Source organism: Podarcis vaucheri (assembly GCF_965113315.1).
Source record: "Podarcis vaucheri genome assembly, chromosome: 3".
NCBI classification, from domain to species: Eukaryota; Metazoa; Chordata; class Lepidosauria; order Squamata; family Lacertidae; genus Podarcis; species Podarcis vaucheri.
The window spans coordinates 87,968,499-87,991,572 of record NC_138761.1 but is presented as its reverse complement, the minus strand read 5'-3'; the positions used below and the strand labels follow the sequence as shown (position 1 = coordinate 87,991,572).

Genomic DNA, 23,074 nt, shown 5'->3' with positions numbered 1-23,074 from the left:
TGGAAGAAATTTAAAGATTATCTACAGAAATATTGTAAAATTAATGAATGTTAGAATGATGTTGGATAGAAATTAAGTGGTTTTCAGCTGTAATACTATAAGGGAATATGAAAAATGGATTATTAATAGGCAAAAATTTAACGTTACAATATTTTAAGGTTTTAAGATTAATGATTAGGATAAACAAAGAGGGTAAGGATTTGCTGAACCAACAAACTGAACTGGAATACAAAAAAGGGAGGTGTGAGGAGGTCCGGGAAATAAGCTAATGAAAAATAAGTAATGGAAAGAATGAGTTGTTTTTAACCATTTTTATTTTGTATTTTTAATTATTTTTTATTTTTACTTTGTAATACTTTGAAAATTTTAATAAATATCTTATTTAAAAAAGAAAATAATAATAATAAATAACAACAACAACAACAATAATTGAAACAAATACATGCATGATGCATCAGAGAAACATAGAAAACCACAGTCAATATAATCTTTTATTTTACGACATGAAGCACATTATACAAAATACTAATTTTTCTTTTTTTTCTAGCAACATATTTACATGTGGTTTTATCATCTGAGAGCTTCCTTGCAATGTCATTTTCAAGAGACAAAATGTATGAAGAACGTAACGGCTCTTCGGTCATGGTAGGCCAAAATGTAGGATAGCTTTGAAAAATTTGTTTCTGCTTCACAGCACGTGATAGGCATTGTCAAGTACAGCTTAAGCACAGTAGTAATATTGAGGAACACCTCAATTAGGTGTTGCTCAAAAATAAGCTGAAGAACTTCTGCACATTGCGTTTTACACAGTGTGTTTTCTTCTGTGTTCTGGGATTTCCTAAGGTGCAAATATTCTTTAAACTGATCACTTACTGCAACACTTCATCTTTGCACTATCTGTGCTACCAACTGACTCTCAAACTTTGAGATAGCCGATATATATGAAACAAAAAATTAACCAATTTGAGTCATGTGACTCAAATTCGGTCTACTAGACCCCCAAAATTTAAGCAATGTCGACTGAAGTTGCTTTTGGGGACCTGAAGCTTAAGTTTCACAGTAGATCTACCCCTGTCTATCCCCATTGCCTCTGGCACACATGCATTTGCCTTTTCCCCCCTTAGCCAGAGGGTATGTTGAGGATTGGGGAAAATGTGGAAGAATATATTGAGAGCATTCATATCTATCACAGTGCTGAAAAACTAAACAGTCAAATGTATTTTTTTTTACAGAATTTAGCAGAATTTTATAGATTTTGGAGATTTGTTTTTCTTTATTTCCTATTAGGACTCTTGTGAATTCTGAGCCTTCTTCAGAGAATCATTTTTCTTTATCTTCTTTGAATATCTCATTCACTTGATGATATTGGGACCAGTCCTTAATCCAATGTATTTTTTAAAAAAGATTGCTTTCCCTTCTTTAAATTCTATTACTTCTCTATACATTCCCAATTTTTCCCATGTTTATCTCCTTCACTGATACTGCTTCAATAACCAGCATGGAGTCTTCCTTTCTAGGTTCTTATGCCTCGTCTGAACAGAGTGACAGACTCCTCCTTCTTATCCCGTAATTTAAAAACCCTCAGTGTTCTTTGACTTTATCATAACAGAGATAAGTGTTCCAACCATACCATAGATCAAACCTCTCCAAATCTAGTAGACTGGTATTTTTAGCTCCATCCAATCTTTCAACTAGCATAAGCATGCTGCCTCGAAATAGAGTTTAAGAAATAGTTATATATAATCTACAGTTCAGTGCTAGGTTCTATCTACTGTCCTTATATTATAATAACAGGAAGTTAGAGAGGTACCCCTCCATGCACAGTAATAACAGAAACGAATAGCTCAGTCCTTCAAATCTGAGCTGAACGGAAACGGTAGCTCATAGGATTTCAGAGGGAACAAAACAAACTGGCTACACTCAGCCAAACCTTTGATCCATTTAGCTCAAGATTGTTACACAGCCCTCTAGTACCCAAGCAACAAGAGATTCCAGGGTTTCCAAGCATTTTACCCAGGGTTCCGTTTCAGCTGGAATGAAGGTCAGTGTAAACTGTGGTGTCTTTAGGATATAGGGTTTTATTTACACTTATATACAACCTACGCTCACAGCATTAACATTCACATATATCAAGCTTCCCCTTCAGGTTTCCAGGGGAGCCCCTGGCTGGTAGCACCTCTCCAAGGTCTTTCCCAACCATACACAGAGAAGCCAGGCGTTTAACCTGGGACTTTTCACATTGTTCTGTGACACTGAGCTCCATCCCTTCTCCTAAGAAGTGTATGAGTGGGTGTCTGCAAGGTGCTTTAATGTTGGGTCTTGCAAGCAGTGCAGCAGTCATCTATGTTGCCAGTGCCACCTAGGTGAAGTCTGATCCCTCCCAGCTGATGACCAGCCTATGTAAACAGCAGGTAGTGAAGTTTCTTCACTGTATGAGTACAGACTGCAGGCGCGTTGCCACAGGGGACATGCCTCCCCATGAAAGCAAAAACAATTTCACATAGGAAAAAATATATCCGGAAGAACAGTTTCAGCCTAGCCTTCTCCTGATTTCCAAGTTTTCTGTGGGCAGGATTATTTATTTATTTTAATATAAGGGAGCATTCAATCATTGTCACATCTGTTGAATGAAGCCGTCTAGCCCAGGAACTGTTTTACCATACAATGTGCTGTTTGTGTAGATTAGCTCTGAGAGTCTGTGATTCTGTATTAGGATGTGGGAAATGACAGCTATTTATCTTACTTTACCACATCCATAAGGCTGCTTTCTCATAATGTAGCAGTTGTTTCATTTCTTCCATTATAGCTTTTTTTTTTTAAGGGGGTTTATACATACACATGCAGCTACTTAGCATCAGGCCAGGAATTCTTATTACATAGCTCACTGAGAATGCATTTCTCCATTAAGGCTCTGTTTTCAGTGTCTGCCATAATGGCTACAATGCCAGGATCTGCATGAACTTTGCATACTAACATTTAGGCGATGCACGAGCCTTTATTGGGGCCGCAGAAGATTTTGAATTTCCATTTTCTCATTATTTCTGCGAATTAACGTTTGACTGTAACAACGAGCGGGATGGATTGCTCGGCGTAATAACTTTGCGGGAAAGGGAACCCTGCCAGCGTGGCAAAGGGTTCACAAATGCGAATGATTAATAAAAGATTTTGCTGCTTGTAGAGCTATCATTATCGCTTGGCAGCCCAAGCAAAAGTCAGAATCTTGTCACCTGCTCTTTACGCTGGCTGCCAAAGGGAATTACATTTTTACTCATCCATTCTTAAATTAAAAGCGCAGTGCCGTGGTGCACAAATCACTTCATTACAGCCCAATCCCACACATAGGCAGAGCAGCAAAATGGCACACTGATCACCTTGCAGAAGAAGCTACATCTGTATCTTGCGCTTGGCTAGCAGGGCAAGAGCTTTTTGACTCTCAGTTTTCTCCTGTGACAAAAGGCTGTTACCCTGAACCCGTCACTGCAGCTGCCTCCAATGCACCTGAAAGGGTTTCTTCATGCTACTTGAAAGAATTTGTTTCCTATAGTTCCCACGTCCCCCTTGGGCGCTACCCATGTATAAGACAACCCCTATTTTAAACATAAATTTTCAGTAAACAAAACTTGTCCAATACATGGAAAAGTATGGCATGCACACTGTCCTGGACTCCTTGAAGGAAATGCAGGTTAAAATGCAATAAATAAAATAAAAATAAGCTGGGCTGAAAGAGATAGCTGTGCAAGGCCACCTAGAGAGCTTTGTGACTTAACCCAGGCTTCTCAATTTCAACCCAAATCTTCCAGCTGCTATTATACCATATACTGCTTCCAGCTCAGTCCGCCCAATTCTGTGTCATCTCTGTCCTTCATATTGTGATCAGGTGCAACAAATTTTGATGGCCATATGGCTATAGCACAGTAGCATCAACACCTGCTGCCATGCCAGTGTAACCTTCTGCATCAACTCTCTACATCACCCCAACGCCACATGACATTTTCTAGGGAAAGCAGTTCAATATTTGTTTGCTCATTAGCTGGCTTTTGTGGTTGGTGGATGACACTAAAAATGTGCAAGGTTGTCTTTTCTCCCATTAACGGTTCTAATCAGGCTGTAGGAAAGAAACATAGTCACTTTATTGTTTATACTCTGATTAGGAAAGCAAGACCTTTTTTGGGGTGTTGATGCTCTGAACCCATCCATCGCAGGCTCAGGTTGTATATATGTGTGTGTGTAACTGAACCATATATCATAAAGACACCACACTCTCCACTGTGTCTCATGCCCAAAGGGAAACATGAACCCTAGGTAAGTGGCTGGAACCCCTGGAATCTTGTACTGTACAGAGATTGGGGTGGTACGCAACAACACAAAATACCTGCAATTAATCTATCCTATCTATGTAGTTGAAGATGCAGCAGTACAAATATCTTCTTGCCTTCATTCTGCTCTCATTAGGGCAGCAGGACTCTGGGCTCTGTGTAGCAGAGCTAGAGCATGACAGTGCCAAAGCAAGCTGCTGTCTTTGGGCAGGTTCCAGCCTGTAAGTTGGTCGTCTGGCATGAGGCGTCCAGTACTAGGACCCTTATGCCAGATTCAGTGCAGTGGCTTATCTGATTTTGGGCTGTTGTTCAAGATTAAATTAAATGAGGGACAATAGTTTTTTTGCAAATCAATTCATGCAGGATTTTATAAAGCTGTGCCAAGGAATACAGTTTGGAGGAGTCTTATTAGCGACTTCAGAAGAGTGCTTTATTTCCTTCTCTTTGTACACAGCGACACCATATGTTTGAAGCCTTCTTATACCAATTTAATCGTCATGGCTTTCCTCAAATAATACTGGGAATTGTAGTTTGTTATGAATCTCCTAGCAACTCTCAGCATCATTAACTACAGTTCCCATGATTTCTTTTTTTCAGGGGGGGGGATGGGGGATGGGACCCATTACTGTTGAAGTGCTTTAAATGTATGGTGGGGGTATGTCTTTGGGTGTGTGGGGTTTTTTGGGGGGGAGGTGTACCTCTCTTCATCCTATTGATGAGTTTGTTTTGTCTGCAAAATTTGTCCTAGTTAGACAATCAAGAATACAGATTGGGAAGGGGGATCCCAGAAGAAGGAGTTATTTTGCCAAAAGTTGTGAATGTGTAAGCATTAGGTCAAGAACAAAAAACTTTCTTGCCCCAAAGAATCCACACATATTGTAATAGAGTACTGCCCCCTTCATTAAAGTGAATAGGGCAGTCTGCACAGGCAGGAGGTTCTTCTGTTCAGCAGAGATTTATTCCTGATTTATTGGGTGTCAAAGGTGGCTCTCCTCCAAGAACTTCCTCAGGAGTAAGCCCACCAGAGGGATCAACAGAGCAATCCTAGGTAATTTTTCATGCCAACTGGATTCAAAGCCTTTGGTAACCTGTCCTACCCCATAACACCCCATTTCAGGGCTTTGCAGTTGCTACCACTGGTGGGGAAACTACCACTTTCATCTGGATGAAGCTGGGGTCTCTGTTTGGCAGAGCCACCACCAACTGGTGGTGCCCATCTCTGCTAATGGAGGTCAGCAGAGGCAAATAAGCGTCATCCAAAATGGTCCCCAGCATCAACAGTGTGTGTGTGTGTTAGGATTGCGCTCTTATTGGCCATATGAAAATTAGGTGCAGTAAAAACAAAGAGAGGAAACCAAGCCAATGCCTTGCCTGCTAATTAAAATATAATATGTGCTGGAAGAAATTCCTGTCCTGTATAGTGGCTAACCATCAACAATTCTTTTGTACATTCTTTCCATTAAGAAACAACAGTGGGATTTCTTTTTAAAGTGGATGAAACTTTATTAAAACAACAACAACAACAACATTGCTTGCTGTGCAAAACAGATCAAACAGATCTTAGCATCCTAGCAGAGGCTCAAGAAAATGCTTTGCTATGGCTCCATCACTCTTGACTAGTCTAACCCCTCTGGAGGCTTTTCGTGTGCCAAAATAGTTATTTATCTCACAGACAGGGAAAAGCAGACCGACAGCCTCAACTGGAGATCCTTAACAAATACCAAAGATCCTCTGAATTATCAGCCAAAGTGAAATGGTGGGTGAAATTTATAGCAGTCCCAATATTAAAATGCCCAGACAAGAAAGACAGGGTTTAGCTCAAAGTACCCTCCTCAAAGCATCGTTGAGCTTCCAAATTAGTTTTGCTGCTCGGGATGATGCCAGCATAAGCAAAGCTTGTGTCAGAAATAATATTTTGTGCAGAAGCTCTTAAATATTTTATCGCTGACTGCTCAGGAAACTAGTCACATGGCAAGAGAAGAGGACCTGACACAAGCCAAATTGGGAGTCTTCAAGAATGTTGGAGACATGACACAGGAATCATCTTTGGTTAATAAACAGCATTAAATAAATTTCTGATGGGGATGAAAATATATCAAACCTCAGATGACTCTGCCCTTTGTCTTTTGCTGCCCATTGTGCCTCTCAGGCGGACATGCATGTGTGGTGTCATCTGTCTTCCTTCAGATCTTTCAGTGATGCCTTGGGCTTAACCCCTTAGGCCTCATGCCTTACAGTCACCAAGTGTTTCATGTCAGCTAGAAATCTTATTATAAGAAACACAAGATTGGTAAAAATCAGTTTAAGTGCTAGATATTACTAGCATGCCCAACTTATGTTTCCCACCACAGTTCCAGTATTGGAAATAAGCCTAGACTGGTGGATGGGGAGATGTTCTAATCTAGAAGGAGAAGCTGTGGTGAAAAGTAATGAGCTGTCTCCTTCCTTGTCATAGATTCACCCCTTGGAAATGCTTGTTCCCTATATTACTTGTATTACCATTTCCAGTGGCCAGGTAAACATGAGCTTAGGGACAAGCTTCTGCAACAGTAATCTAAGGTGTCGGCTCCAGCCATGGCCTTTGGCTAGAACAATAAACTTATGAACTGAAAACTGACTCCAGTAATGGGTATAAATTGGCAAAGAATGGCTCCAAGTCAGATTATATATTCAGACTCTGGTGGGACACAAACACAAAAAACCCCATAACAGATTAATTTTTTAAAGGAAAAAAACTAAAGAGCAAACCCCCCAGCCAAACAACAATTTAGACAACTGGCAGGAATCCTAGAATACAGCATTTTTTTGCTGCAACATTCAGTCTTCTCTCTGTTTCCCTGCCAGAGTTCATTGTTTTTATTTGTGGTATCCCATACCAGGATCAACCAAATGTTTTGCACTGAAGTTCTATCCTAGGCATTGAATTAGCATCTAAAAATAGACTTTAAGAAGGGACTATGTCTTGGTTTGCTTGTCAAAGGACTTTGCTCACTTTGGATGGTGCACATGATCAATAAACAGTATTAATCATTCATGCAAAATGAGGCCTTCCTGATTTAGCTGAGGATGCTGTGATGCATCTGTCTAAGCAGCTGTGTTCATACTTCATTATTAAAGACTTTGAGAGGCATTTAGTCATGAGCATTTGAGTTTCTCCATTTGTCGGGTGAAATAAGAGTGTTTTTTGGGCTGGGTTTGAATTCTGGATGTAGCATATCAGTCTGCTAAGATTCGACTTCTTGATTAGAAACTGGGAGCCCACAACATTTAACTGGGTTAAGGACTCTCTTCTTCCACATCCCTACTTGCCCAAGTGTCGACAAGTTCTAGGGGTGGTGCTATCAGACTAAGTTTCCTCTGGAGCAGAGAGCCCTGGAGATTTACAGTGTCTTTGTACTTTGTAATATTTATTGTAAGACTTACATCCAGAATGTGTGGTGGAGTGGTTGGAGGGTGGAATAGGACCTGGGAGACCAGGGTTCTAATCCCCACGCCACCATGAAACTCACTGGGTGACCAGTCATGGTCATGCAAGCCAACGAACTTCACAGGGTTGCTGAAATTATAAAATGGAGAGGGAGAGAATCATGTGCACCACCTTGACCTCCTTGAAGGAATGGTGAGTTATAAATGTTGTTGTTGTTGTTTACTAGAAATAAGGCTTGGAAGTGGGCAGCCACTTCTACAAGGCAGCCCTCCAAAGAGTTCTAGCTAGCTCCATCAAAAGCATCCTTGACTAGTTCTCTGGGGGCTCCATGCCACTGGTGGGACTGGCCACCCACCCACACATTGAGGAACATAGCCCTCCTCCTCATCTGATCAGTGCGGAGGAGCTGAAGAGCACTGTTATTGCCCCCTCGCCACTCATCCAATGATCAACCTGATTATTAGGGTCTCTTGGGGAGGGGAGGGGAAGAGAAAGTTTCAGTGGAGGTAGGGGAGATATGGTCCCCAAACTGGTACAGTACAGTAAGCTTACTTGGTCTTACCAAACTTATCAGGCTTCTTTGAACATTTGAAGTTGCCTTATACTGATCCAGGCAATTATTTCACCTAGTCCAGTATTGTGTACACCAGGGGTCGCCAACATGGTGCTCTCCATATAATTTTGGCTTACAACTCCCATCAGTCCTAGCCAGCATGGCCAATGGTCATAGCTGATGGGGGTTGTAATCCATCTGGGGTTGATTACTCTTGGCCTACACTATGTTGGCCAAGATGTGTTGGGAGGGGGAGGTTATTGGGTTGTTTTGGTTTTTATTTTGATTATGTATTTTGTGGTTTTATATTCTGATTTTATCCTGTTAACCACCTTGAAACCTGTGGGTATAGGGTTTTATATAAATTTAGTAATAATAATAATAATAATAATACTACACTGATTGACAGTAACTCTCTAGGATTTCAGACTGAAGTCTTTCCAGCCCTTTCTGGAGATGTCAGAGACTGAACCTAGAAACTTCTTTGTGCAAAGCATGCAGGCTACCAGTGACTTAGGACTTAGAATCAAGCTGCTAGAGAACTGACATTATTTTGTAAACCTCCTGGAGTAAACCCCATGAGGTTTCCTTGTCATGCTTCCAACATTGCTCCTATATATAGGCTGTTGTAGTTCCTCAGTTTGGACTGATAACCAGTTAGTGAAGAGCTTTCTGCTTTAGCAAAGGAGGAAAAATGGAGTGCTCCTATCGCCAGAGGTCTTAATTTAATACACCCCTTTCCACAATGTCCTATAATGATTAAATGAGAGGAAAAGGGAAACGATGGATTTGCTAGCAATAGGGAAGAATGGGAATATACCTACAGACATAATATATCTTTTGTTATTTAAAACTATGCTGCTTTAAGCAATGTATCTGAAAATAAATATATCCCAGATCACACTCTGGCCAAAAAAAAAATAAAAAAAATATATCTAGAAATCTGGAGCAGATAGACCATCAGGGGAAGAATAGTGATATAGTAGCCTTGAAACCTCTACAAATATTTTTCTTTCACATAAAATGTGTGCATCAATAAATTTGTATAAAGGATTGCCACTCTTTATCTATATAATATTGTGTGTAGGAAAGAAAGTAAGCTCAATTAAAGGCTGGGATGTAATTATATCTAGAGAGATATATTTAAAATGCATAGATGAACAGGTCATGCACCATATAGACTGTCAGGATTAGTGAGAAGAAAGCAGTTAAATAAAATGATTGCCCTTTGGTTTATGGTGTAAGTAGACTAATAAGTTTGCACAAAGTGTAAGACTTGTAGCCTTGCTGGCAATTAAATCTTTGAAATGGACGTTTGGTTAAGCCAACTGCAGTATTAATGTACTGAGCCTGGAAATACCCGGGTTTAGAAAATATATAAACATACAGCAAGTTGACTAATATGACCAATGGTTCTGTCATAGGCACATCTATATCACAAATCTGAAACCACGTGATTAGGACTTCTTCATGAGCACCATGTAAAATTCTAAGTTAAAGAATTTCTCTCTCTCAAGAAATGTGAATAAGAATGACTCAAACAGGGCTGCAACACAAGTGACCATTCCTGCTTCAGACTGGAGGCTATCTATGTGACAGAAGTCCCATGGTGTCTTCAAATAGTAATAAAGTGTATTACAAGAGAACAGAAGCAACCCCTCCAAAAAAACCCCCAAAACCTGGGTTGCATTCAGTTAAGTCCTTTGCAGAGCAATCATATTGAAATTAATAAACCTAAGTTAGTCTATTAACTTCAATGTGTCTACTGTGAGTAGAACTAGCATTGATTCTGGATCCACACATCCTTCCACAGTGTGGACATTGGTTTCCAGGCAGGAGTTGATCACGGTGTGGATTTGCCAAGCATGCCTTCCTCTTAGCACATTTCTCCCTTGTATCCTGAGTTCGAGTGTCTTCAAAGCCGATGGCTCCTTTGGTAAAGGCTGTTCTCCAACTGGAGCACTCACAGGCAAGTGTTTCCCAATTGTTGGTGTTTATACTACATTTTTAAAAAATTTGCCTTGAGACAGTCTTTAAACCTCTTTTGTTGACCACCAGCATTACGCTTTCCATTTTCAAATTCGGAATAGAGTAGTTGTTTTAGAAGACAATAATCAGGCATCTGCACAACATGACCAGTCCAACAAAGTTGATGTTAAAGAATCATTGCTTCAACACTGGTGATCTTTGCTTCTTCCAGTACACTGGTATTAGTTCGCCTGCCTTCCCAAGTGATGTGTAAAAATTTTTGGAGACACCTATGATGGAATCTTTCAAGGAGTTGGAGATGGTGCTTATAAGTGGTCAATGTTTCACAAGCATACAGTAAGGTAGGTAGTACAATAGCTTTGTAAACAAGCATTTTGGTTTCCCTGCGAATGTCCCAGTCCTCAAACACTCTGCACTTCAATTGGTAGAAAGCTGCACTCAAAGAGCTCAGGTGATGCTGGATTTCAGCATCAATGTTGGCCTTTGTGGAAAGATAATTGCCCAGGTAAGAGAAGTGATTGACATTTTCCAATGTCACTTAAGGACTCATTGTTAAAAACGTGTTTATGGAAGACAATCTTACTCGGCTACGAGAGATTGCCAAAGAAGAAAGAAGACCACCCTTTGATTGCAATTATACTGGAGCAATCAAACTTTCAAGTTCCCATTCTCTTGAATGGAAGCTCTGCACCAGAGTTAGGATTGTGTAGATTTAGTCCCCGCCCCCTAAGTGCCATGTTAAAACTATTTAATCACGTGATCACCTAGGCTGTATTTCTGTAGACCTGGGAATAAGCCCCATCAAGCACAGTTTGACTGACTTCCAAGAAAACATTCATGCGGTTTTACTGTGAGAACATATATTTTAAACCAGATTTGTATAATCTCTGAATCTGGAGAACAAAGCACATGGTTTTTAAAATTCTGCTACAGTCAAAAGTGTGGTAAATACTTGACAAAATGACAAGGCTGGAACCTAAAGTCAAGTTGTGGAAAATAGGGCTATTCGCTATTTGCCTGGGTGGGAAATGAAAGTCTAATGGGGTGTGCTATTGTCTGTGGGCAATATGAAAACAATAATGAGTACAGGGCTGTTTCATCTGAAATGATCATTTCCTTGCTCTGAAGGTTTTGAGTGGAGACCTGGTCCCATTCCAGCTGATGACAAGAACAACTTTGGATTGGAGATGGAATTTAGCTCAGCATCAGTGGGTGGCATAAGCAGAGCAAGAAGCACCTCAGTGTGGCATCCGCTGCAGACGCAAACAAACCTTTACAATTCTGCTCTGTCTTTGCATTCTCATTATTAGCAAATAAAGCTGAAGGCTTTAAGAAGGCCTTTCACTCACTCATTCAACAGAATAAAAAACAACAGGTGTACGACAAAACAGAGATGTACTGAAGGCTATTTAGCTAAACTGCTTCCCTCAATAATACAGCTGGGATTTCAACTGCACGAAGACACACACACACATGCAAGGAAGAAAATGATTCACTGTAAATTATCCACAAGAGGCTTTTCTTATTCTTCATGGGGAATTGGGCATGTAACATATATCTCTAGCAGCAGGGGCTTTGCAGTCAGCATTGTCAAACACTTTGTCAGAGTCCTAAAAATACAAACTTTAAATAAAGAGCCAGCAAAGGAGCTATTGTTTAGTCATTTATATTTATAGATGTATGAATATATTGGAAGCTTCTGGTCTTCACCTACAAAATCCTACTGGCAAAGGGTTGGCGACTTACAGTATTTGGTGCTGTCCTGAATGGGTGATTAGATAGGGGGAAAGGAGGGACCCACAATCCGTTTTGAAATAGCACCAAAAAGGGAATTTCCAATAATTCTATTTGTTTAAACTTACCGCTCCAGTGGGTCCCCTGAAATGATGCCAAAGGGTTATTTGTGTCCCCTTCCAATTTTTCATATAGATATATATATATACACAAACAAATACACTTCACCAGGAGATGGACTATGGACTGAACGTCTTTGCTGGTGAATGAGGTCAGATGCCATTCTTTATATATAGAAACTGATGATGAGCTATGTTTTCTGCCGTATTTAATATTTATTTGCCTATGAACTTGCTGTCGAGCATCTCAACAAGATCAGCATATTTCCTACCATGCAGGATTTGGTTTTTACTTGCATATTTTACACACAATGATTCCAGGCTCATTCATTTTTTAACGCCCATTCATATGTGTCTGGCTTAAGGGGAAGCAAGGAATTATATCAATGAGATATTTCCATATTGTTTGGCAACTAACTTGGCGAAACTTTTCCTCTCCCAGTCCCACCATCAATTTCAGAGAGGTTTACCCTGAATTTGTTTTCTTCTGCTCTGAGGGGGGTAGGACTTCAACCAATGGCTTCAAGTTACAAGAAGGAGATTCCAACTAAACATCAGGAAGAACTGTCTGACAGTAAGAGCTGTTCAGCAGTGGAACAGACTCCCTCAGGAGGTAGTGGACTCTCCTTCCTTGGAGCTTTTTAAGCAGAGGTTGGATGGCAATCTACCATGGATGCTTTAGCTGAGATTCCTCATTGCAGGGGGTTGGACTAGATGACCCTTGGGGTCCTTTCCAACTCTACGATTTTATGATTTATATGGGCCTGCTATTGTGCTTCTATCATAATAATAACTTATTATTTATACCCCGCCCATCTGGCTGGGTTTCTCCAGCCACTCTGGGCAGCTTCCAACAGAATATTAAAATACAATAGTCCATTAAACATCAAAAGCTTCAGATGTCTTCTAAAAGTCTGGTAGTTGTTTTCCTCTTTGACATCTGGTAGGAGGGCGTTCCACAGGGTGGGTGCCACTACTGAGAAGGCCCTCTGCCTGGTTTCCTGTAACTTGGCTTCTCGCAGGGAGGCAATAGCCAAAAGGCCCTCAGCACTGGACCTCAGTGTCTGAGCAGAACGATGGGGGTGGAGACGCTCCTTCAGGTATACTGGACCGAGGCCATTTAGGGCTTTAAAGGTCAGCACTAATACTTTGAATTGTGCTCGGAAACGTACTGGGAGCCAGTGTAGGTCTTTCAAGACCGGTATTATGTGGTTATGTGGTAGTTACTGTTTGTGTTTGTTCTCTTCAGCAAAGTTCTTAGGGCTCCTCATCAACCATCAAGGGACCTCTGCAGATAATGCATTATCAGATTGACTATTAAAGATGGAGGCAGAGGATAGCTTTCAGAGAGTTTAAAATGGTTTGAGGGTGGCTTCAATTCTTGTGGAATACAGACTTGAGAGTGATTCAGTCAGGGTTCAAATGGACATGGTCCCACTGAAGCTAATAAGGCTTTAGCCAAAAGAGTTTGGGCCACCAGATATACAGTGGTACCTCGGGTTAAGAACTTAATTCATTCTGAAGGTCCGTTCTTAACTTGAAGCACCACTTTAGCTAATGTGGCCTCCCACTGCTGCTGCACCGCCGCTGCGGAATTTCTGTTCTCATCCTCAAGCAAAGTTCTTAACCTGAGGTACTATTTCTGGGTTAGCGGAGTCTGTAACCTGAAGTGTATGTAACCCAAGGTACCACTGTATTGTCTGTGCGCCTCTCTTTCCCAAGCAGTGAGAAGTCCCCAGATTTAGTACTCCAAGGTTTAGTTTCCTTTGTGTGTATGTGTTTGCACGTTAGTAACACAAGCAGAGCATACTGGAAGCAAAGAGGCACTCATATTGCAGGCAGCAAAAACTGCTATGCCAGCATCAAAGCAAGCCACAGGGTACTTCTCCTTTAACTACCTCCTAACTCTCTGTCAAGCTCAAACTATATATTCCACAGAGTTATGCACTTCTTTTCTCTGTGTTTTTCTTCTTCTTCTAAATCAAAACCAGCCTGGGCAGGTTGCATTCAGGACTGGAGGAAGAGTAGGTAAAGAGAGGCATTAATGCTTCCTCTTGAGCTCATCACCACTCATTTCCCCATATCTTTCTTTATACAAGTGAAGAAGCAGTTTGGGAAGGGGGTTTCTGAGCTGAAAAGCAACTGGAGGAATATGATCAAGCAACTTGTTTCCGCACTCAACTTACAGCCTATTCAAGCTGATTTTGGTTGTTCTACAGAAGGGAAGAAAATAACAGCACACATGAAGTTTGAACCTTTCAGCACAATCTTATGCATGTTTACTCAGATGTGCCTATTTACTCCCAGGCAAGTATGCTTTGTAGCATTTACATCATTCTCTGTGGTGTTTCATAAAAATCCCACGGATTCAGTGGGACCTATTCCTATGTAAGTGTGTTTAGATTTACAGCCTTAGTCTCTAGTTTCTCTTTGGTCAAAACTGCAGAATTGTTTCCCCGGCCCTTACTCTTCCACATTATGCTGGGTATTATATTCCAAAAGCTGAAGAGAGATTTGAAACCGTTCAGAAACCATCTCCTATCATTAACGTTCATCGATGAATGTGGGAGAAACTCCCTTTGGGGGTTCAACAGGGAGGCTCACACCAGATTCCTAATTAGTCAGACTTTATTCAGTAATGCATTACCGGACAGAGTCCAAAAAAGTCTGTGAGAGCACATCCATTAGCACACACCCAATATAGGACAAATACATTATCCTGGCTGTTTCATATTCTCCCCAACCGTCTTCTGCCACTTAATCACCCCACCATCTCTCATCCAACCACAGTCTTTGGAAGCACCAAGGCTTTTATGTTTCTTTTTTGCTGCACATGCCAAGTATTCATTGCATCTTCTCTGTTGTTTTTCACTCTAACATTCAGGTTAGATTACTCCTAAGCTGGTTCCTACCATTTTCAGTTCTTAAAATGGTTCTTAATAGTTCTGTGGTCAGGCCACACCCTCACATAAGTGCGCTGGTCTCACTGATACTTTGCACAATTCTTACATCTTGTAACATCCGACTGATCATCCCGGGTTATTAAATCACCTGTGCTCTGGTTACTTATGAGATACTCTTCTCTGACATGGACCTCCTTGTACAATAAGATCATCCGAGGAAGCCGTATGCTCAATCCCATCTTTACTGATGGGGACAAGGAACAGGGCATTCTCAGCCATTGCCCCTACACTTTGGCTATACTGTCCTGCAGAAATTTGCAGTGCCAGCTGTATTGCTAGTTTTGGGGAAAGTGTAAATTCAACTTATTTCAGCAATCGTGTAAGTTTTAGATGCGGGTTTTATGGCTATAATTGTGGCTGCTTTCAGGTGAGGTGTACCCTTTTTTGTCATTTTAAAGGGTGGGTTTTCTGTTTTAATTGAATTTGGTGAGGAATCTCATTTATCATAGTGTAAGCATCCAGTGTGAGGTATAAATTATCTAAGAAACAGTTAATTTCATTGTACACAGGTTGTACATTAACAATAAAGTTGTTGTTGTTGTTGTTGTTGTTGTTGTTGTTATTATTATTATTATTATTATTATTATTATTATTATTATTATTATTATACTAACAAGTCATTGGGGTAACCAAAGCATCTATTATACCAATATGATAATCACATTCACTAAAAATGATGAATTCTGAGGCAAACTTTCAGTTTAATCTTTGGTTGGTTGGGATTGGTTCTGGGTGACTTGGTTCAAATACCTGTTCAGCCATGTGCTCATTAAGTGGAAGTGAGCAAATTGCCCTTAGCCTCACTATCTGTTTCCTTTAAAAAAATCAATATGAATAACCTTATCTGTCAGAATTGTTATGCCTATGCATGACATGGAGCAGGTAGAGAATTTTGCTATACCAATAGGGCTGCCATACATCCGAGTTTTCCTGGATACGTCCTGGAATTGGACTGTCAAAATGGTGTCTGGGTGGTTTTTTGCCGAATCGGCAAAATGTCCAATAACTAGGGCAATTCTTGAAGAAAATAACTTTGTCCGGATTTTCACTTTTGGGAATATGGCAACCCTATACACCAAGGACTGGGTTACTTTAAAAAATACATTCATTTCACTAAAGCTTCTGAAAAGCACTTTTCTGTGTTACTGCTCCTTGTAGTGGTCATAAATAATAATAGTAATAACATTGACAATAAACATGCGGGTGTACCACCTACCATGCTGCCTAGATGTAACACATGGGGTCTTAAGTGTGGTACTGAAAACCTCTGAGCTGCTAGTACTGGGGGATTTCAATATCCATGTTGAGACTACCAGATCTAGAGCAGCTCTGGACTTCATTGCCACCATGACAAGCCTAGTGTGTGCTCATGATCAAGCCTTTTCGGTGGCAGTGAAGGCTGTGGATATTTTTTCTCTCTTTTTGCTGCATCCATTGCATTATCTATATGCTGTCCTACAGAGATTTCTGTATGGTTTGTGGCCTTTTGCATGCTGGCCCAAATGAGCCTGTGGAACCCTCAGGATCAGCTTCAGTTGGTATGGCTCAAGGACATGGATCGGGTATTTGTACTGGTGCGGGTGTCTTGCTCTTTGTGGTTGGTAAAATCTAGCAACGAGGGGATAACCAATTTTGCCAGGGAGGTGATCAATGTCTCCTTGTGAGAGAGGGTAGTTCTAGGTCACCTGAAAGAGGTGGTAGGAAGACCACTCCTTAAGAAACCTTCCATGGACCTGGAAGATTTGAATAATTATAGACCTAGACCTTCCTGGTCAAGGTTCTTGAAAGTGTAGTTGCTGACCAAATCCAGGCACTATTGGATGAGACTGATTTTCTGAATCAGTTTCAGATTTGGTTTTGGCACACAAATCACATTGGTCACCTTTGTCAGGAGAGATACGCTCTTTAATCTCAGGGTTGTGGGTTTGAGCTCCATGCTGGGCAACAGATTCCTACATTACAGGGGGCTGGATCAGATGATCCTCATGGTCCCATTCCAGTTCTACAATTCCCTGATTCTCTCCCTGCCATGGTGATTCCCTTTGATCTTCTGGTGACCTTAAATGCCATCATTTGTGGTAGTCTTCTGGAGTGGCTGTCGGAGGTGGGATGGGCACTCCAAGAGTCCTGTTTGGATAGCTGGCTCCAGAAGGAGATATTGTTTACCCACATTAACCAACTCTGCCTCTTTTGTGCCCTCCACAATGCAACATCAATGTTTCCAGCAATGGCACAGTAAGGATGGAGGAAATCAGTGCTATAACAGCAACTATAGCTCTTGCTAAACTGATGATGGAATTCATATCGGATCTTATTCCAAGCTTGCCACTGAAATGCCACAGTGATGTCTAATTGCAAGCACGTCTTTCTAATCAACAATATCTATGCTCATTTTGAAAAAGCTATCTTTTGTCTTGCTTTGTGTGCCTCATCTTTGGATGACAGGCTCTTCGGGAAAAGGAATGTGCCTTATCTGTGCTGGGTGGGGAGGACTTTAGTTTTGCTAAAACTGATAATACTAAATGCAAAAATAGCATGGACTTCACAAGCTGTGCAGGTCTTATCTAGCCTCAGCCATTTCCAACACAATAATGATAACAAGAAATATGTCATATCCCCATCAACAATGTCTTTGCAGGTTGTTGGTAACATGGTATCTCACTATCTGTTTTTAACAGACTTGTGCGCACATCACACACTTTAAATTATTTTCCAGAGTTCTGAATAAGCAATTAAAAGAGAAACAGAGATGCTGCTACACGATGTCACTTGACTGTTTCTTGGAATGTCTGATGCTAACTTGATATAATTGCACTTTGCATCTCCCTACTCCTCCTTACATCATTGGATAGCAGTGGAGGGAGAAGCACAGTGCAATAATGTTACGCATTGTTTATATTAGATGCTATAAGAAAGAGAACGAAGACATACAGAGCAGTGGCAATTCTGTGTCTCTTGTAACAGCTGTTTGGGCCCTGAGGAGTTAAATAAAACAGAGCTGAAATCTTTGGCAGTACCTTAGCAAGAAATTAGTGAGAAGGTAGAGATGAATACAAGAGCAGAATACAAAGCCTTATCAGTTTACAACAATGTCGTTTACATAAGTCAGCAGTATACAATACAGTACATCAGGGGGTAGAAATGGTATCTAATCTAGAATCCACAGGAAACTGTATGCTGGAGAAATGTACCTCCTGGCAAATATTGTTGGGGATGGTGATTAGGAAAGGACAAAGAGATAGGAGAGAGAGAAAGGAAAGTGAAATATGAAATATCTATTACAGACCATATGACTAGAAGCAGACACAATAAGAGTGATGAATTTGCTAAGACATCTAGTGCATTAGCCCTGTTTCTGAGTAATGGCTAAACCCAGGAAATGATGGGAGAACTGAAAATATCAAGCAGCCACGTTTACAGCTACAATAGTTGAGTTAAAGTAGAAGCTGGGTGGTGGGAGGTGGCATTTAGCTTCATGAAACTCTTTCTTCCAGAGGTGGAAATAAGAGCTTTTGATTGATGCGGCAGATTCTCTCTGCTTGAAATTGCAGTGATAACAAGGACAAGTGGTAAGCAGACTTTTGTTTCATTGCTTATATGGGTCTGTCTGTAAATGTAAAGGTAAACGTAAAGGACCCCTGGATGGTTAACTCCAGTCAAAGACGACTATGGGGTTGTGGCGCTCATCTCGTTTTCAGGCCAAGGGAGCTGGTGTTTGTGGCCAGCATGACTAAACTGCTTCTGGTGCATGGAAGACCGTGACAAGTGCCAGAGCACATGGAAACACCATTTACCTTCCCGCCGCAGCACTGGCATGCTTTTGAACTGCTAGGTTGGCAGGAGCTGGTACAGAGCAACGGGAGCTCACCCCGTCGTGTGGATTTGAACCGCCAACCTTCTGATCGGCAAGCCCAAGAGGCTCAGTGGTTTATACCACAGTGCCAACCGCGTCCCTGAGGTCTGTCTGTATGTTATATTTTGCCCTCAGCCATCCTCTTTTTCAGATCAAAGTATCACAACATACCAGAACTCTTTGGGGAGAAGAGGTCAAATAGATATTAGTATGCCTTCCACATTTTGAAATGCAGCAATATGGAGGCCCTTGTTTTGCTTTCCAAGTGGCACCTGTGATCTTCATGTGGGTGCAAGAATGGGTGACCTTGGAACTGGATAATCCAAAAGAACCCACAAACCAATGGCTTATGCCAAAAGTGGTTAGGCAGTTTCCAAAAGGACGTAACCTGTGCACAAGCTGGAACTACTAGTTCTCAATAGTCTAGCCTGCTGCTCTCACAGTGACCAACCAGATGCCTAGTATAGGAAGCATGCAAGAAGGACACAAGCCCAAGAGTAGTCTCTCCTCCTATAGTTTCCAGCAACTGGTATTCATAAGCACTGTTGCCTCCAACTGTGGAGGCAGCCATCCAGGCTAGTAGGCATTGATAGTCTTATCCTCTATGAAATTGTTCAATCATTACCTAAAGGCACCTAGGTTGGTGGCTATGAGGGCACATTAACTATGCACTTCATGGGGATTAAAACTCTTTCTTTCTTTGTCCTGAATCTTCCAACACTCAGCTTGGATGTCCATGAGTTCTAGTATTATGAGAGAAGGAGAAAAAACTTTTCTCCATTCACTTTAAAGCAGGCACTGTGGCTGCTTTAAAGACAGAGACAAAGCATGTTGTTGTGTCACCTGTTCTGGGCCAGCCCAAGGGATTTTGCTGAACAGAATCATAACACTGTGGAGTTGGAAGAGACCTTAAGGATCCTCTAGTCCAAACAGTAAATGCCTCCCCCTCCCAAAACAATGTGTGCAGTACCTGTGATAGGATGGGCAACCATCAGCTATAGCCTGCAATGTGGGAGGGAAGGGGCAGTCCTTCAACCTTTGGAACGTTTAAATAATTGACACAGCCAAGTTTCTATACTCAGCCAAGAGTTAAAAGGGCCTGGATTCCACTACATGCTTTTAGCACAACAGCAAGCTGGTTTGCACATAATGGTAAGCCAAATCATGCCTTACCACGGACAGACAAATCTGATAGTTTCAGGAGATTGCAGCTGCTGTGCTCCTCTCCTGGTCCTTCTGCTGTGAGCTAAGCCATAGATTTATTTGGCTTAGCGTGGCATCCAAAATCCTAGTTTGTCTTGCTCCCGACAAACCATGAACGGCAAACCTTGGTTACAGATGGGATATAAATATCAATTTATTTATTTATCTAATGGCACAAACTGTTCCAATAGTTATAACAACTGTGTGCATAGTATATTCCCAGAGATGAAACACTGTAAGCAACTGTGTGTCTACAAGGCATTTATTGCAAGCAAGTTAACTGAATGCTGAAACAGTGTAATTTTTTGGCAAACTAACCTTTGAGGAAAAGACATTTCTCTAAAATGGATACCAAGTCATTTCACCAATATAAAAAATTAACCAGAATTAGAATAAGGAAAGGGGAAATATTGACAGCATGTGGAAATCTAAGTAATCAATGTCTTAAAACACACACACAAAAACACACTATTGACAAGTCACTTCTGTGCATTTCAATCCTGTTTTTTTTTTAATCAGGTGCTGAGGAATCTGAAAAGACAAGATATCTGTAAACTCAGGATTAAGTTTAAGCCTGCTATATGACAGATTCTCTTTCCATGCATGATTTTTTAGCTTAATATAATCCTGGCTGTTTACCAAGTTGAATAAAAAAGGCCTGTCTCCTTTACTTCACTTATTATTATTCTACCAGTGGGACATATGGCTCTTGCAGCCTTATTACAGGAAACAAAATTGTTTCATCTTCAGGAATCCAAGCATTTCAATGCAAGCAACAGGGAGCCTGTATGAAGCTGTAATTTGCAATCTGAATCTAATTTCAAACTTCATCTCACCATAAATGAAAATTAATGTAAGAGGGGACTCCCTGTATCACAAGTACTTTCCTCCCGAAATGTATTTTCCTCTGAGTTCACCCCTGTAATTTAATTTTTTGAACAAATAAAAATTTGAAATTGATGGATGTTTTAACGTCTATTGCATAATTTCATTGTGTACCACACTTTAGCAAATTGCATTTGGTTTAAGATGAAAGTCATTTCGTGTATTATGTGAAGCAAGATTGCCAGATCAGTGATAGAACTAGATGTTTCTAACATCACTTTCATTCAGAAGAAAAATTTTAATAGAACATATGTGCCAGAATGTATAGAAGCACTGGGATTAGAAACATAAATTAAAAGTCTGCACGGAATCCTATGTATGGTTACAGTTAGGTACCTATTGGCATTGTGGGTTAAACCACAGAGCCGATCAGAAGGTCGGCGGTTCGAATCCCCGTGACGGGCTGAGCTCCCGTTGTTCGGTCCCTGCTCCTGCCCTGTTGCGGGGATTCAAACTGCTGACCTTCCGATTGGCAAGCCCTAGGCTCTGTGGTTTAGACCACAGCGCCAACCGCGTCCCTAAGCTGGTGCATAGATGCCACTAAATAGACACATTTACAAATACACAGCACCACAGGCCCAGATCCTGACCCCAAGTACATGGTCTTATAATTCTGCAACTTTCTGGATGTCCAAACACTTTAAGATGGCAACTGTCCAAATTATTTGGTTTGAATTGGTTGCAGTTGCACAAATCTGAACCTGGAGCAAGCTAGCACATGACATTATTGTCATGGAAAGGAAGGGAGTCAGAGAGAAAGGAAAGAAAAGAGCAACTGTCTTGGATTCAGATCCCTGAGACGACATGGGCAAGTTAACATCTCACAGGGTTGTTATGGAATAAAATGGGATAACCCCTTGCGTGCTGCCTTGTGTTCCTTTGTGGAAGGTTAGGATGCAAATATGGCAAATACAAACATGCAGCTGTGAAATGGTAACTGCTGAAACAAAAGGCATTTTGCATTCCAGGCTTCCAGAGCGTTGTTTCTAACTTTCAGTTGTCCTTTGGAGAAAGAGTGTTAGCAAAGCAGATCTGACGTGCAGCTGAACTTTTGAATAGTCACAAGTATCACAACTGTGTTGTAGATTAGCCTCATGTATTTTAATGAACAACCTTTCCTTCCCCTAAGCTGGGCAGTATTTGTTCACCAGCAAAGGGAAAAGGGCAACGATGACAACCATTGCATCCCTTTTTGTTTAGGCACATATATTACTGCTCAAATGAATGCTCATTAGCAGCAAAGAACCCTTTTGATGATTCTTGACATCAGCATAGCTGTTTCTGTAAACATGTAAATTTCCCTATACATATGTATTATGCTATTCCAAGGTTTGCTTTGTCAAGGCAGACAGATTAGTTAATAAACGTGCATATCACCAAATGAAGTCAGAATAACACAAACTTTCCATGCTAACTTTCAAGCTTTCTTTCAATGCAATTTAATAGCAACATATTAAAAAAACACACACACCTCAGGCAATATCCCTGAACAACTGAGTTTGCTTAACGATGAAGCTCAGTACATACGGCTGAATCAGAGACTTCTGCTTGATACTGATATAGGTCACACAGAGACCATGGCTACATGTTATTTCTTGCCCCTGGGGGGCAGCAGACTATTACTGTTAAGGGGAGCTTCATGCTGATAAAGGAGGGGGTGGAACCGAAGAGGTTTTTAGAATTTCTGTTCTATGCATAAACATAATTTGCCTGCTATGTGTTCAGTACTGCTATAAATAATCAGGAAAGTCACCAGGGGCTAGCAAAAATTCCTCTCCAAAATGTATGTCAATGCTAGTAGGATCAACCTTCTCAACAGGATTTGTTTTCTTGATGGCCTATGTGTAAATGTCCAGATTACTGTAAAACAAATGTCCAAACCCTGGTTATTCCTCATATGGTAGTAAGGAGGGAAGTGTGCCCTTAAATAGAGATCCAGTCTACAGCTTATGAGCTCACAATACCCCTTTCATTCTGCAATTACAGCCAGTGTGATGTAGTGGATGACAAACAACAAAATGGCATAATTTAC

At 40.9% G+C, this 23,074-nt stretch overlaps 1 long non-coding RNA gene across 1 annotated transcript; it reads left to right on the top strand.

Moving 5' to 3' along the window:
- The first annotated feature begins 17,926 nt into the window (after positions 1-17,926).
- On the top strand, positions 17,927-21,117 carry LOC309529975. Its single transcript, XR_014218573.1, has 2 exons — positions 17,927-18,670; positions 20,677-21,117. It is a non-coding gene; the product is annotated as an uncharacterized lncRNA (long non-coding RNA).
- Positions 21,118-23,074: the final 1,957 nt, after the last annotated feature.